Source organism: Salmo trutta, chromosome 34 (assembly GCF_901001165.1).
Source record: "Salmo trutta chromosome 34, fSalTru1.1, whole genome shotgun sequence".
In the NCBI taxonomy this organism is placed as follows: domain Eukaryota; kingdom Metazoa; phylum Chordata; class Actinopteri; order Salmoniformes; family Salmonidae; genus Salmo; species Salmo trutta.
The window spans coordinates 16152048-16168296 of NC_042990.1; positions in this window are offsets into that span (position 1 = coordinate 16152048).

Consider the following 16249-nt stretch of genomic DNA (forward strand, 5'->3'; position numbering starts at 1 on the left):
ATGTCTAGGCGTATACTAAAGTAGTCTAGGCCTATAGGAATACACTTCTGTGAGCGATAAAGCATTTTGGAATAACATTTGAATCTATAATATCATGTTTTAAATAGGCTACTATTAAAGAGTCGACACAAAAACAAAACATGAACAATAGAACAATATTTCAAGGTGCAATCATATCAATCTGTAATCAAGCCGTAAATTGAAATACAAATAAAGTTGCATTTATGTTTTATTGATTTATTGATTAGCAAAATTCCAAAAGCGTTCTCTTTTTTTAATTACCCAATGATGTGTAATAAACTCGTCGAATAAAAGGTGCATTAGTGCGTTTGAGTCGAGAGGGGGGAGTTACGGTTCTCGTTTGAAAACCAAGGGGCAACATAACAAGAAAGTCTTTGGCAACACTCCTGAGACGGGACAACAAGCAAATGACAGTAGACTTCGTGTAAGCATACGACCTGCAAAACGTTCTCAAGAAGCAGTCGAGTTGGTGTTTTTAAGCTCGTTTCCTTTCGGACCGCTTGGAATAGGTTTCTTTTCTCTGGAACTATTTATTGGTTCCTCGTGCAGAAGCGGATTGGTTCAAACCCAAGAAGAAAGGTAAAAATCGCCGACAGAACTTCTTATTCAAAATATCACTACGAAAAACGTTTATATGCCCCCAAATTATTTAATCAACTAAAGCAGTAGTCCAGTTGTATTTCAGTGAGCGAATGTTTCGCGGAGTTAGATGCGAGCATCTTCCATCAAAAACGTTAATTAGTCTAATTTTATTCACATTTGCGTTGGTATAACCAACGTTTTCATGACCACATTGTGGCGTTATTATCTTACATACAATTATACTGTAGCCTAATAACTACATTGTATGCAATATACTACGACTTGCTTACCTCTCAATTTAGAGGTCTATAAAATGGCAATGTTTTAACCATTCAGAGCAAACCGTGCAGGTTGTTTATACTAAGTGAAATATCTCCAAACGTACAGGCTGACTACACTGCTCGCATTGCAAAATAAATTTAGAAATCTATATTATTAAATTATTGCACCCACACTGCTCGTGCGTGCCAACTAGCATCTGTGTTGCCAAGGGCTAAAATAGAAGTCAGTTCTATTTCTGATGCAGATCGTGCTGCAAGTCCTGCTTCTCCCATCTCCTCATTGGTTTATAGAAGCAGGTACCCACGTGCCATCTCCTCATTGGTTATACCCATGTGGGTGACTGAAAGACAAACGAGGTTTGTGGCGGTAATGCACCTAATTTATGATAGTTGCCAATCGCAATATAACATCAAGAGAAGAAAAAGCCTAGGAGAGATGACTAGAAACGATTTGGTTGACCGTTTTATAAAAAAAATGTATTTCACCTTTATTTAACCAGGTAGGCTAGTTGAGAACAAGTTCTCATTTGCAACTGCGACCTGGCCAAGATAAAGCATAGCAATTCAACACATACAACAACACAGAGTTACACATGGAATAAACAAAACATACAGTCAATATTACAATAGAACAAAAGAAAACAAAAAATCTAGATACAGTGAGTGCAAATAAGGTAAGTTAAGGCAATAAATAGGCCATGGTGGCGAAGTAATTACAATATAGCAATTAAACACTGGAATGGTAGATGTGCAGAAGATGAATGTGCAAGTAGAGATACTGGGGTGCAAAGGAGTAAGAAAATGAATACAATATGAGGTAGGTAGATAGATGGGCTGTTTAAAGATGGGCTATGTACAGGTGCAGTGATCTGTGAGCTGCTCTGACAGCTGGTGCTTAAAGCTAGTGAGGGAGATATGAGTCTCCAGCTTCAGAGATTTTTGCAGTTCATTCCAATCATTGGCAGCAGAGAACTGGAAGGAAAGACGACCAAGGGAGGAATTGGCTTTGGGGGTGACCAGTGAGATATACCTGCTGGAGCGCGTGCTACAAGTGGGTGCTGCTCTGGTGACCAGTGAGCTGAGATAAGGCAGGGCTTTACCTAGCAGAGACTTGTAGATAACCTGTAGCCAGTGGGTTTGGCGACGAGTATGAAGCAAGGGCCAACCAACAAGTGCGTACAGGTCGCAATGGTGGGTAGTGTATGGAGCTTTGGTGACAAAATAGATGGCACTGTGATCGACTGCATCCAGTTTGTTGAGTAGAGTGTTGGAGGCAATTTTATAGATGACATCACCGAAGTCGAGGATCGGTAGGATGGTCAGTTTTACGAGAGTATGTTTGGCAGCATGAGTGAAGAATGCTTTGTTGCGATATAGGAAGCCGATTCTAGATTTAATTTTGTTTGGGAGATGCTTAATGTGAGTCTGGAAGGAGAGTTTACAGTCTAACCAGACACCCAGGCATTTGTAGTTGTCCACGTATTCTAAGTCAGAGCTGTCCAGAGTAGTGATGCTGGACGGGCGAGCAGGTGCGGGCAGTGATCGATTGAATAGCATGCATTTAGTTTTACTTGCGTTTTAAGAGCAGTTGGAGGCCACGGAAGGAGAGTTGTATGACATTGAAGCTTGTCTGGAGGTTAGTTAACACAGTGTCCAAAGAGGGGCCAGAAGTATACAGAATGGTGTCGTCTGCGTAGAGGTGGATCAGAGAATCACCAGCAGCAAGAGCAACATCATTGATGTATACAGAGAAGAGAGTCGGCCCGAGAATTGAACCCTGTGGCACACCCATAGAGACTGCCAGAGGTCCGGACAACAGGCCCTCCGATTTGACACACTGAACTCTATCAGAGAAGTAGTTGGTAAACCAGGTGAGGCAATCATTTGAGAAACCAAGGCTGTCGAGTCTGCCAATAAGAATGTGGTGATTGACAGAGTCGAAAGCCTTGGCCAGGTCGATGAATACGGCTGCACAGTAATGTCTCTTATCGATGGCGGTTATGATGTCATTTAGGACCTTGAGCGTGGCTGAGGTGCACCCATGACCAGCTCTGAAACCAGATTGCATAGCGGAGAAGGTACGGTGGGATTCGAAATGGTCGGTAATCTGTTTGTTTACTTGGCTTTCAAAGACCTTAGAAAGACAGGGTAGGATAGATATAGGTCTGTAGCAGTTTGGGTCTAGAGTGTCACCCCCTTTGAAGAGGGGGATGACCGCGGCAGCTTTCCAATCTTTGGGAATCTCAGACGATACGAAAGAGAGGTTGAACAGGCTAGTAATAGGGGTTGCAACAATTTCGGCAGATCATTTTAGAAAGAAAGGGTCCAGATTGTCTAGCCCGGCTGATTTGTATGGGTCCAGATTTTGCAGCTCTTTCAGAACATCAGCTATCTGGATTTGGGTGAAGGAGAAATGGTGGGGGCAATGGCGGGTTGCTGTGGAGTGGGCCGGGCAGTTGACCGGGGTAGGGGTAGCCAGGTGGAAAGCATGGCCAGCCGTAGAGAAATGCTTATTGAAATTCTCAATTATAGTGGATTTATCGGTGGTATCAGTGTTTCCTAGCCTCAGAGCAGTGGGCAGCTGGGAAGAGGTGCTCTTATTCTCCATGGACTTTACAGTTTCCCAGAACCTTTTTGAGTTAGTACTACAGGATGCAAATTTCTGTTTGAAAAAGCTAGCCTTAGCTTTTCTAACTGACTGTTTATATTTGTTCCTAACTTCCCTGAAAAGTTGCATATCACAGGGGCTATTCGATGCTAATGCAGAACGCCACATGATGTTTTTGTGCTGGTCAAGGGCAGACAGGTCTGGAGTGAACCAAGGACTATATCTATTCCTAGTTCAATTTTTTTAGAGTGGGGCATGCTTATTTAAGATGGTGAGGAAGGCACTTTTATAGAATAGCCAGGCATCATCTACTGACGGGATGAGGTCAATGTCATTCCAGGATACCCCGGGCCAGGTCGATTAGAAAGGCCTGCTCGCAGAAGTGTTTTTGGGAGCGTTTGACAGTGATGAGGGGTGGTTGTTTGGTTGCAGACCCATTACGGATGCAGGCAATGAGGCAGTGATCGCTGAGATCTTCATTGAAAACAGCAGAGGTGTATTTGAAGGGTGAGTTAGTTAGGATGACATCTATGAGGGTGCCCGTGTTTACGGGTTTGGGGTTGTACCTGGTTGGTTCATTGATAATTTGTGTGAGATTGAGGGCATCAAGCTTAGATTGTAGGATGGTCGGGGTGTTAACATTAGAAGCCTACTCCCTAAGTTTGTTTTACTCACTGCTTTAGCACACTCTGCCAACCCGGATGTCTTAGCCATGTCTGAATCCTGGCTTAGGAAAACCACCCAAAACCCTGAAATCTCTATCGCTAACTATAACATTTTCCGCCAAGATAGAAATGCCAAAGGGGGCGGTGTTGCAATCTACTGCAAAGATAGCCTGCAGAGTTCTGTATTACTATCCAAGTCTGTACCCAAACAATTCGAGCTTCTACTTCTAAAAATCCACCTTTCCAGAAACAAGTCTCTCGCTTGCTATAGACCTCCCTCTGCCCCAGCTGTGCCCTCAATACCATATGTGAATTGATTGCCCCCATCTATCTTCTGAGCTCGTGCTACTAGGTGACCGAAACTGGAACATGCTTAACATGCATGAAACCAAGGCTTTTACGGTTACAGAAGTCAACAAATGAGAGCACCTGGGGAGTGAGAGTGGAGCTAGGCACTGCAGAACCTGGATTAACCTCCACATCACCAGAGGAACAGAGGAGAAGTAGGATAAGGGTACGGCTAAAGGCTATACGACCTGGCCGTCTAGCACGTTTGGAACAGAGCGTAAAAGGAGCAGGTTTCTGGGCACGATAGCATAGATTCAAGGCATAGTGTACAGACAAAGGTAAGGTAGGATGTGAGTACATTGGAGGTAAATCTAGGCATTGAGTAATGATTAGAGAGATATAGTCTCTAGAGATGTTTAAACCAGGTGATGTCATCGCATATGTAGGAGGTGGAACAACATGGTTGGTTAAGGCATATTGAGCAGGGCTAGAGGCTCTACAGTGAGATAAGACAGTAATCACAAACCAGGACAGTAATGGACGTGGCATATTGATATTAGAGAGAGGCATGCATAGCCAAGTGAACATATGGGTCCAGTGAGTGGTTGGGCTGACTGGGGACACGGCGATTCAGACAGTTAGCAGGCCGATGCTAACAAGCTAACAGTTAGTAGGCCGGGGCTAAACAAGTTAGCAGACCGGGGCTGGCAAGCTAGCAGTTAGCAGACCGGGTTAGCAAGCAAGCAGTTGGCAGACCGGGGCTAGCAGTTAGCAGACCGGGGCAAGCAAGCTAGTAGTTAACAGACCGGGGCTAGCAAGTTAGCCTTTGGGGGACCTCTTGATGGGGGTAGGTCTGTTTTTGCCTCTTCGTGCGGTGACGTCGATAGACCAGTCGTGGAATCCTCGTGGAATCCTCGGGCAGATTATGTCTGTATTCCAGTCGTAGAGGATCGGCGGGGTTCCGTGCCCCGTATCGGCAGTAGAAGGGTTCCGGGTATTGTAGCCCAGGAGTGGGCTTCGGTGGTAGCACAGGAGCAATGGCCGGGCTAGCTTCAGGCTAATTGGTGCTTACTCCGGGATGGAAACGCTAGCCAGGAGTAGTCACCCGGGATTGCAGTTAGCTAGTTGCGAAGATCCAGATGAAAATGTTGAGAGTTTGCGGTAGGAATCTGGGGATATGGGGGAAAAAATTATAATTTGTCCGTTATGCTCTGGTTTGCGTCACGTTGTTCGAACTGGCGAGAGCTCTCCGAGTTAAAGGTTAGCTGATGACCGCTAGCAATGGTTTGCTGACTGATAGCTGGTAGGTAGTTAGCTGGCTAGCTTCAGTTGAGGGATTCCAGATCCGAAGTAAATATAAATACTTTAGGAAAAAAACTGATCCACGCCACATTGGGTGAGGTGGGTTGCAGGAGTGTATTTCGAAGTTGAGGTTTAGGAAAATATTTTTAAAAGATATGCGAAGAAAAAGATATATACAAGGGACACGACAGGTCAAAGACGTCTGATTGCTACGCCATCTTGGATTTATGTGTGGATTAATTGTCGGAGTAGAGGACCTTGTGCATTTCAGGTAAAATAACATATCAATGTTTATATCCCAGGATAAATTAGCTAGCAACAGCAAGCTAGCTAAATAGGACAAATTAGCTAGCAAGTGCAAGCTGGTTAAATTGCCATAAAGGTTTAATGCTTTTCGACCTGTCCCCAAATTAATGTAATTGGTTCAGAGTTTGTTTTGATATTTTAACCTGCGTGTCGTGATCGCGTTTGGTTTAGGGGGACAAAATAAATGTATGCACGATGCGGTTTGGGTTCCGTGTTATGCCGAACAAAAATATAAACGCAATATGTAAGTGTTGGTTTAATAAGCTGAAATAAAAGATCCCGGAAATGTTCAATACACACGTATTTCTCACACATTTGTTTACACCCCTGTTAGTGAGAATTTCTCCTTTGCCAAGATAATCCACCACCTGACAGGTGTAGCATATCAAGAAGCTGATTAAAGAGCATGATCATTACACAGGTGCAACTTGTGCTGGTGACAATAAAAGGCCATTCTAAAATATGCAGTTTGGTCACACAACACAATGCCACAGATGTCTCAAGTTCAGAGGGAGTGTTCAATTGGCGTGCTGACTGCAGGAATGTCTACCAGAGCTGTTGCAAAACCAAAGATTTAAATGTTCTCTACCATAAGCTGCCTCCAACATTGTCTTTTAGAGAATTTGTCAGTACGTTCAACCTGCGTCACAACCGCAGACCACATGTATGGCGTTGTGTGGGCGAGCGGTTTGCTAAATGTCAAAGTTGTGAACAGAGTACCCCCATGGTGGGGTTATGATATGGGCAGGCATAAACTGCAGACAACGAACACAATTATATTTTATCGATGGCAATTTGAATGCACATTACCCATAAGCACTCTTACGTTTCACTGGATGACATGCATTTCAATGGGGAGGTCTACAATGGAGTGGAAACGCAACACTCTTGCGAGACGGATGCTACATACTTTTAAATACTTTTAAGCCGTCGAAGAATGCAGAAGATGAAAATATGTGGTTTTGGCTTTATGGGATAGCTAGCAGCTTCTAAAAAAATGACCCATTCCTATAAGTGAGTGATGTTAAATAATACACATTGGCTGCTAAGCCAATTATACTATGACTGTTGCCTCCGATTTTAAGTTTATTGAGATGGTAATGACACTTGTTTTTTGTGCTAATTATTAGGTGGAGGTCTCTAGCTTCTATGGTATTTTCAGCCTAGCTTTTAGCTAGCTAGCTACTCTGCAGTGCAAGCTAGCTTGACTTGCTATAAAGTTTGAAAACCAGTTGAGGGGAAAAGTAACTAAACAAAACATGTTCTATTATCATCTGAAACAATATATTTATCCTGTCTTGAATGAAAAGGCCATATTTTGCATTCTCCCAAAATAAATGTAATCTCTGAATGTTAGGCTTTCCTCTTGCGTTACAAACACTACACTTGTCTGTTCAGTAGCGGGGCAAGACTCCTTGAAGATGATGCACGGTGTAAATGAAATACGTCACGATGTAAACTGGGTATAACGGACAGATGGAGACAAATCCACAGTCCCTGCCCCGATTTCATCATGGGGGACAATAAACCATATTTGCTGGAGACATAAAGTACAGGAAGTTATGAGGCTGTCCACCTGTTCAGAACACCTTGCTCAACACCAGTAAAACATAGCACTACAAAGATGAGCTTAAGTAGGTATTTCATCATTAGGAATACATGAGGCTAGACTGCTAGTTTTACAGCAATAACTTGACTCTGCTCTTAGACTCATACCCCATTTACACAGAGAACTGTAAAGTACCTTCCTTTTGCAGATTCAGAATTGTGGGAGCAAAAATAAGGGGTTTAAAAAATGTGCATGACTCAGACTTTGACCTAGTAGTGTATAGGCAGCAACACTTGTAGCAGCCCTTGTGTCTGACTGTCCTTATTTCCATCCTAAGGAGATTAGCTAATGAATGATTGAAGTCATAGGGAGGTAAAGAGAATTCAAGACCCTTTAGCCATCTTTCCCCCAGGGGTCCCAATAGAGGACAATCAGTAGATGGTCACACTCAATGTTCAGTTAAGAATGTACAGTACCAGTCAAAAGTTTGGACACACCTACTCATTGTAGGGTTTTTCTTTATTTTTTACTCTTTTCCACATTGTAGAATAATAGTGAAGACATCAAAACTATGTAATAACACATGGAATCATGTAGTAACACAAAAAGTTTGAAACAAATCAAAATATATTTTATATTCTTCAAAGTAGCCACCCTATGCCTTGATGACAGCTTTGCACACTCTTGGTATTCTCTCAACCAGTTTCATGAGGAATGCTTTTCCAACAGTCCTGAAGGAGTTCCCACATATGCTGAGCACTTGTTAGCAGCTTTTCCTTCCCTCTGCGGTCCAACTCATCCCAAACCATCTCAATTGTGTTGATGCCGGGTGATTGTGGGGGCCAGGTCATCTGATGCAGCACTCCATCACTCTCCTTGGTCAAATAGTCCTTACACAGCTTGGAGGTGTGTTGGGTCATTGTCCTGTTGAAAAACAAATGATAGTCCCACTAAGCACAAACCAGATGGGATGGCGTATTGTGGCAGAATGCTGTGGTAGCCATGCAATGCAGGTGTTCCTTGAATTCTAAATAAATCAACGACAGTGTCACCGGCAAAGCACCCCCACACCATCACACCACCACCTCCATGCTTCACGGTGGGAACCACGCATGCGGGGATCATCCGTTGAACTTTCTCAAATTTGGACTCATCAGACTAAAAGGACAGATTTACACCTGTCTAATGTCCATTGCTTGTGTTTCTTGGCCCAAGCAAATCTCTTCTTCTTATTGGTGTCCTTCTTAGTAGTAGTTTCTTTGCAGCAATTCGACCATGAAGGCCTGATTCACGCAGTCTTCTCTGAACAGTTGATGTTGAGATATGTCTGTTACTTGAACTCTGTGAAGCATTTATTTGGGCTGCAATTTCTGAGGCTGGTAACTCTAATGAATTAATCCTCGGCAGCAGAGGTAACTCTGTGTCTTCCTTTCCTGTGGCGGTCCTCATGAAAGCCAGTTTCATCATAGCGCTTGATGGTTTTTGCGACTGCACTTGAAGAAACGTTCAAAGTTCTTAATTATCTGGATTGACTGACCTTCATGTTTTAAAGTAATGATGGACTGTCGTTTCTATTGGCTTATTTGAGCTATTCTTGCCATAATATGGACATGGTCTTTTACCAAATAGGGCTATCTTCTGTATACCACCCCTACCTTGTCACAACACAACTGATTGGCTCAAACGCATTAAGAAGGAAATAAATTCCACAAATTCCCTTTTAACAAGGCACACCTGTTAATTGAAATGCATCCCAGGTGACTACCTCATGAAGCTGGTTGAGAGAATGCCAATCGTGTCAAAGCTGTCAAGGCAAGGGGTGGCTACTTTGAAGAATCTCAAATAGAAAATATATTTTGATTTGTTTAACACTTTTTTTTGGTTCCTACATGATTCCATGTGTTATTGCATAGTTTTGATGTCTTCACTATTCTACAATGTAGAACACTGTAAAGAAAAACCATTGAATGAGTAGGTGTGTCCAAACTTTTGACTGTTGCTGTACTTAGGACTTCTGATGCAGGTCCATCTGTGAGAGGTGGATAAAAGGTGAAGTTATGGAAGATTATGGGGAAAGAGAAGAGGAGAATAAGAGCAATGTTGTGTGGTAGCATTTTGTCACTTTGGATGTAAAAATGGCTAATCTATTTTCCTAACTTCAACCGTCTTTGTTTTATTTCCAGAATAACACAGGGAATGAATTAGGCCAGTGCCTTTAGCACTCCCAAGATAAATTAGGGAAGCACCATGAATGTTGAAATATTAACATTAGCACCCCCATAGGCGTAAAGAATATCAGTCAACCGTTAGCGCTCTCGAGTCGATTTGTAATTCAGCCCCTGCTTTGACATTTTCTGACAATCGACCTTCGCATTAGAACATAAACTGTAGCCTGGCTAATTGCATATCTGTTTGTGCTGTCTTGCCAACTCCTATGGTCGTTGTCATGGTATACAGCATAAACAGATCTGGGACCAGGCTACATTAAGTTACCTCTGTACCAAATGCCCTCCAGGGATACTCTCAAAAGAAGCTCCTGGTGTCTTCATTCACTTCACCCCCATGAATAGGCAGAAAGAGTAGGAGACAAAAAAAGGGGAGAGCGGGGGAGGGAGGGAAGCGGGTGTTTATAGTGTGGGGATGAGCGAGTGACATGAGATGGGGGGGGATGGAAAGATAATGTAGGAAGACTGAGGGACAGAGAGAGTAAAAAGACTGGCAGGACAGACTGAGAGAAGGTAAGAGGTGCAGTTGTCTGTCTTCTTGCCCACTGTTAATTCTATAGGGGCCAAAACTGCAGCATGTGATGACAAGTGTAGTCGGCAGCTATGTCGGTTAAAGAAGTTGGATGCAACCATGTCAGTGCGATTGTGCCTTTATTTCATAGAGCTGCAGTGTTGGGGTCTGCACCAAGGCTAGTAGTAGTAGGTGGCTAGTGCATAAGAGTAGGATAAAGTAATTTAGAGTTTTCAAAGTACTCAAACCAATAAATAATGTGGTAACAGTGGGTACTTTTATTTATTTTTTATTTTTTGGACTTGTATCAGAATTTAACCTGGTATTGAATGGAGCACGGTGCTTGTTTTAATGAATCCTCAAGAAACCAAAAGCTGATTTGTTATTAATACTATTATTATGTAATTATAATTTTACCATGTAATTTTGAAGAGGCTACCAGGTAAATAGTGGGCTAACGAGGAATAAGGAAAATAGAACATTTACTCAATGTATTGAATAGACATCATTTTATTGAATAGAAGGACTTAAGAACATGTCTTTCAAACTTGAGTGGCCAACTATATTTACTTGTGTTTTGATGCTTTGGTTGCCCAAAGAAACTATTCAAACTTGTGTTTGCTGAACACTGCTCAGAGCTTTATGTCCTGTCACTGTGTCATGCACCTACATTCTTAATGGACATATTACTGTACACACCATCTTTCTTTCTCTTGTCGGCTGTTGCCCCATGTGTGAATAAACTTTCAGATAAATATTGACGTACTCCTAGACATGTCCAGTATACTTGCAGACTTTTCACTCTGTTACATACACAAACGTGTGCGGACACACACGTTCATTGACTCAGAGTTTAACGCTGACGTAGTTGCTGACCCATCCAACTCCCCATTGTTTTCCATGTTTGCTCTATGGGCCTGAACAAGGATAGGGCGGGAGAGAGCAGGGATATGACAATTGGATATGATGGAGAGTATTGTTCGAGGAAGACTGGGAAATATACACTGAGTGTACAAAACATTAGGAACACCTTCCAAATATTGAGTTGCACCCCCTTTTGCCATCAGAACAGCCTCAATTTGTTGAGGCATGGACTCTACAAGGTGTTGAAAGCGTTCCACAGCGATGCTGGCCCATGTTGACTCCAATGCTTCCCACAGTTGTCAAGTTGGCTGGATGTCCTTTGGGTGGTGGACCATTCTTGATACACACGGGAAACTGTTGAGCTTGATTAACCCAGCAGTGTCGCAGTTTTTGACACACTCAACCCAGTGCGTTTGGCACCTACCATACCCCGTTCAAATGCACTTAAATCTTTTGACTTGCCAATTCACCCCATGATTGGGACACATACACAACCCATGTCTCAATTGTCTCAAGGGTTAAAAATCCTTTGTTAACCGGTCTCCTGCCCTTCACCTACAATGCAATCAATTAATACCTTTTAGTGAAAGAAGATATCCTGCAGACTTATCGTTATTATACAGGTTTATACTCGTGACTCATTTGAAGGACTGTCTGTGTATTTGGTAAATGAAAAAGAAAATGGGGCCAAAACACAGCATTACGCAACTTGATATCCATTACGGCTTTAAATCGAAGAATAGAGGGAGGAATAAGGAGAAAGGAATGAGGTGGGAGAGGGAAGAAAAACACCTGTGGGATTGAGGTTGCAAAAAAGAAAGTGATGAAGTATAGCCTACATTTTGATGACAACTATACTGGTAAATCAAATGTTGATATTGAGTTTTGTATTGGTTGTGAAAGTGTTGAAAAGAATGATGTGATTGACGTGAATGGTGCTCGTGTTGTAATGGGATTACAAATGTTATTCAAGGACTGTGAGAGGGTTATGTTATGGCAGTATAATGGATAATGTTGTGAGGTGTATGTTTTTAGTTAGTGTCATTGTATTAATGTTCTGGTAGTGTTGTTAAGGTTGTGGAATCTACTTAATTTTCTGTTGATTTTGTTGGTGTTATCATAACTTTTTGATGTTGAATACTATGTTTTTAAGTAAACCTTGAGGTCATTCTTTTTAGAACACAAAGGCTAAGGGAAGTTATGCTTGTTTTCATAGCCATGAAAGGGTTGTACAAATCTGAGTGTCAGAAGTTTGTGAAAGTGTTGTTCCTTGTGCTATTGGGTGTGGTGCCATCCAAAGCTAATCTACCTTATCTCAGAAGTGTTTGCCCACTGTGTGATTGCATGGTATAACCCTGTGCTTATGTCGAGGTCTGCTGATATAGCAGATTTAGTGAAAAATAAAAATCTAATTGATTTATCAAGACCAGTCCCCATACTTGTCTCAGAGCAGCGTGAAACGGTGCTGAAGTAGTTGACCACACCCGGGTAGCCTATTGCTTCAAATCCTAGTAAAACAATTGGATGACTTTGGGTGTTCCAGTAAGTATTCTTAAAATAACTCCAGCACAGAGAAGAGAAAGGAGCCTTGAATAATTAAACATGTCGGTAAAATACTGTTAGAATTGGGGATTATGGTCACGGACAGTGCTATTCGCCTGTGTTACGCCGAACGCGAAAACCCAGGAAAATGAACAGGTACAGTAGGCTACAATACTGTAAAGTAGGCCTAATAATGCTAATAATAATGCTTAAATAAATTGACTGCTGGTCTTTAATGTATGCTGCACATTGTATTCCATTTCCAGCGAGACTATTCAAGCCATCGACTCACTGATGGTTGAAGATGATGAGCGGTTGACAAATGCAGTCTGGAATCTGCTGGCATCACAGCACAACATCGCTCTAAGCACCATCAGAAGACAGTTGAAGAAACTTGAGTGGACTTATGGAAAGGCTCTGTAAGGTATACTAGGGTTCGTCAACTACAGTTGAAGTCAGACGTTTACATCCACCTTAGCCAAATACATTTAAACTCAGTTTTTCACAATTCCATTTAATCCTGTTAAAAATTCCCTGTCTCAGGTCAGTTAGGATCACTACTTTATTTTAAGAATGTGAAACGTCAGAATAATAGTAGAGTGATTTATTTCAGCTTTTATTTCTTTCATCACATTCCCAGTGGGTCAGAAGTTTACATACACTCAATTAGTATTTGGTAGCATTGCCTTTAAATTGTTTGACTTGGGTCAAACGTTTCGGGTAGCCTTCCACAAGCTTCCCACAATAAGTTGGGTGAATTTTGGCCCATTCCTCCTGACACAGCTGGTGTAACTGAGTCAGGTTTGTGGGCCTCCTTTCTCGTACACGCTTTTTCAGTTCTGCCCACAAATGTTCTATAGGATTGAGGTCAGGGCTTTGTGATGGCCACTCCAATACCTTGACTTTGTTGTCCTTAAGCCATTTTGCCACAACTTTGGAAGTATGCTTGGGGTCATTGTTCATTTGTAAGACCCATTTGCGACCAAGCTTTAACTTCCTGACTGATGTCTTGATGTTGCTTCAATACATCCACATAATCTTCCCTCCTCATGATGCCATCTATGTTGTGAAGTGCACCAGTCCCTCCTGCAGCAAAGCACCCCCACAACATGATGCTGCCACCCCGTGCTTCACGGTTGGGATGGTGTTCTTCGGCTTGCAAGCATCCCCCTTTTTCCTCCAAACATAACGATGGTAATTATGGCCAAACAAGTTCTATTTTTGTTTCATCAGACCAGAGGACATTTCTCCAAAAAGTACGATCTTTGTCCTCATGTGCAGTTGCAAACCGTAGTCTGGCTTTTTTATAGCGGCTTTGGAGCAGTGGCTTCTTCCTTGCTGAGCTGCCTTTTAGGTTATGTCGATATAGGACTCGTTTTACTGTGGCTATAGATACTGTTGTACCTGTTTCCTCCAGCATCTTCACAATGTCCTTTGCTGTTTTCTGGGATTGATTTGCACTTTTCGCACCACAGTACGTTCATCTCTAGGAGAGAGAACGCGTCTCCTTCCTGAGTGGTATGATGGCTGCATGGTCCCATGTTGTTTATACTTGCGTACTATTGTTTGTACAGATGAACGTGCTACCTTCAGGTGTTTGGAAATTGCTCCCAAGGATGAACCAGACTTGTGGAGGTCTACAATTTTCTTTTCTGAGATCTTTTCTTTTGATTTTTGTAATATGTCAAGCAAAGAGGCACTGAGTTTGAAGCTAGATCTTGAAATCCGTCCACAAGTACACCTCCAATTGACTCAAATGATGTCAATTAGCCTATCAGAAGCTTCTAAAGCCATGACATCATTTTTGGGAATTTTCCAAGCTGTTTAAAGGCACAGTCAACTTGGTGTATGAACTTCTGACCCACTGGAATTTTGATACAGTGAAATAATCTGTCTGTAAACAATTGTTGGAAAAATTACTTGTGTCTTGCACAAAGTAGATGTCCTAACCGACTTGCCAAAACTATAGTTTGTTAACAAGAAATGTGTGGAGTGGTTGAAAAACAAGTTTTAATGACTCCAACCTAAGTTTATGTAAACCTCCGACTTCAACTGTAGGTTTGGCCTCGGGCTCAAAACATTTTTCTGAGACAATAGTCGGCGGGCCAGAACATAGTAAGTATATAATATTAGCACAATTAATTGGCCTACACTACAAATTTTACATGTTTCACACGACATAATAAATTCAGTGACAATTTCATCTGATTACGCTCATAATATCTTTGTCTCTATTCAATTATTATTGTCTATTTCTGCGTTGATTGGTGGGGAAAAACAGGTATACGTAGCCTACTGTAGGCTACACTACTTTTTTTTAACGTCAACAATTGTTCAGAACAATTTGCTTGATAGCTAGATAAAATGTCGCTTGCTTGCAAAAAGTATCAAGAAGAAATGTGGATAATGAAAGTCAAAGTTTGAGAGAATAATGTGCAGAGATATGCGTTCATTTCTCCATCTTTTCCCAATGCCCCTGAACAAGGAAGTTAACCCACTGTTCCCTGGTAGGCTGTCATTTGTTCTTAACTGACTTCCCTAGTTAAATAAAGGGACATTCTGTAGCTTAAACGGGTTAAATCTGCAGTTACAAGGAAGAGGGAAACAGTCCTAGACTTGGTGGAGAAATTTGAGGCCTTTACTAGGAAGCTTGAGTTGTTCGATTTGGACTTGTCATCTGGAAGGCTACTGCACTTCAGCACACTGAAGAAACGACAGGCCGCAGCATTGTCACAGAGAGGATGGAAGATTTCATCACCTCATCACCTTGTCCATCATTTTATCACCTCATCAGCTTGTCCCAAATCAGCTGAGGGACAACTTTATCCACCAGGTTTTGAAGACCACAGCATGCCCAAGGATATCATTGCGTTTGTGCGTGATCCTCTCACAGTCCGCCCAGGTGGAGAAATATCCTCCCTTGCTAAGGAAACAATACCATCGCTGGATGAGTCCGCATGTCAAAATCACAGAATATCTAAGGGGCTTTTATATAATTATAATGCAGGGTTAATAATAATAATACGTTTTCCCCCTTCCACTTGTTAAAAGTTCCAATTGATACATTTTTTTAATCAATTTGTAGATTTGAGTTTAACCCCAATATTTTTTGTATTTTCTGGTGGATTAAACTTTCTATGGCTTGTTTAAAAAATATATAAATATTTTGGAGATTTTGTTTACAAATGGCTCACTTTCGGTTATTTGAAATCTGAATAAAGGTAAAAAGGCCATTGAACATGGGGTGAGACATTCTTACTAATTTGTAAATAAAGGCAGTTTGTTATTTAGAATGATTTATTTATCTTTTTAGAGGAAGAGAAACCAAAAGCCCACCGTGCCTATTAATTTGTGACAAGGACAACCCCGCCGGCCAAACCCTCCCCTAACCCGGATGACGTTGGGCCAATTGTGCGTCACCTCATGGATCTCCCGGTACGGCCGGCACATGTAACGAACCAGCATCTGTAGCAATGCAGATTGCACTGTGATGCAGTGTCTTAGA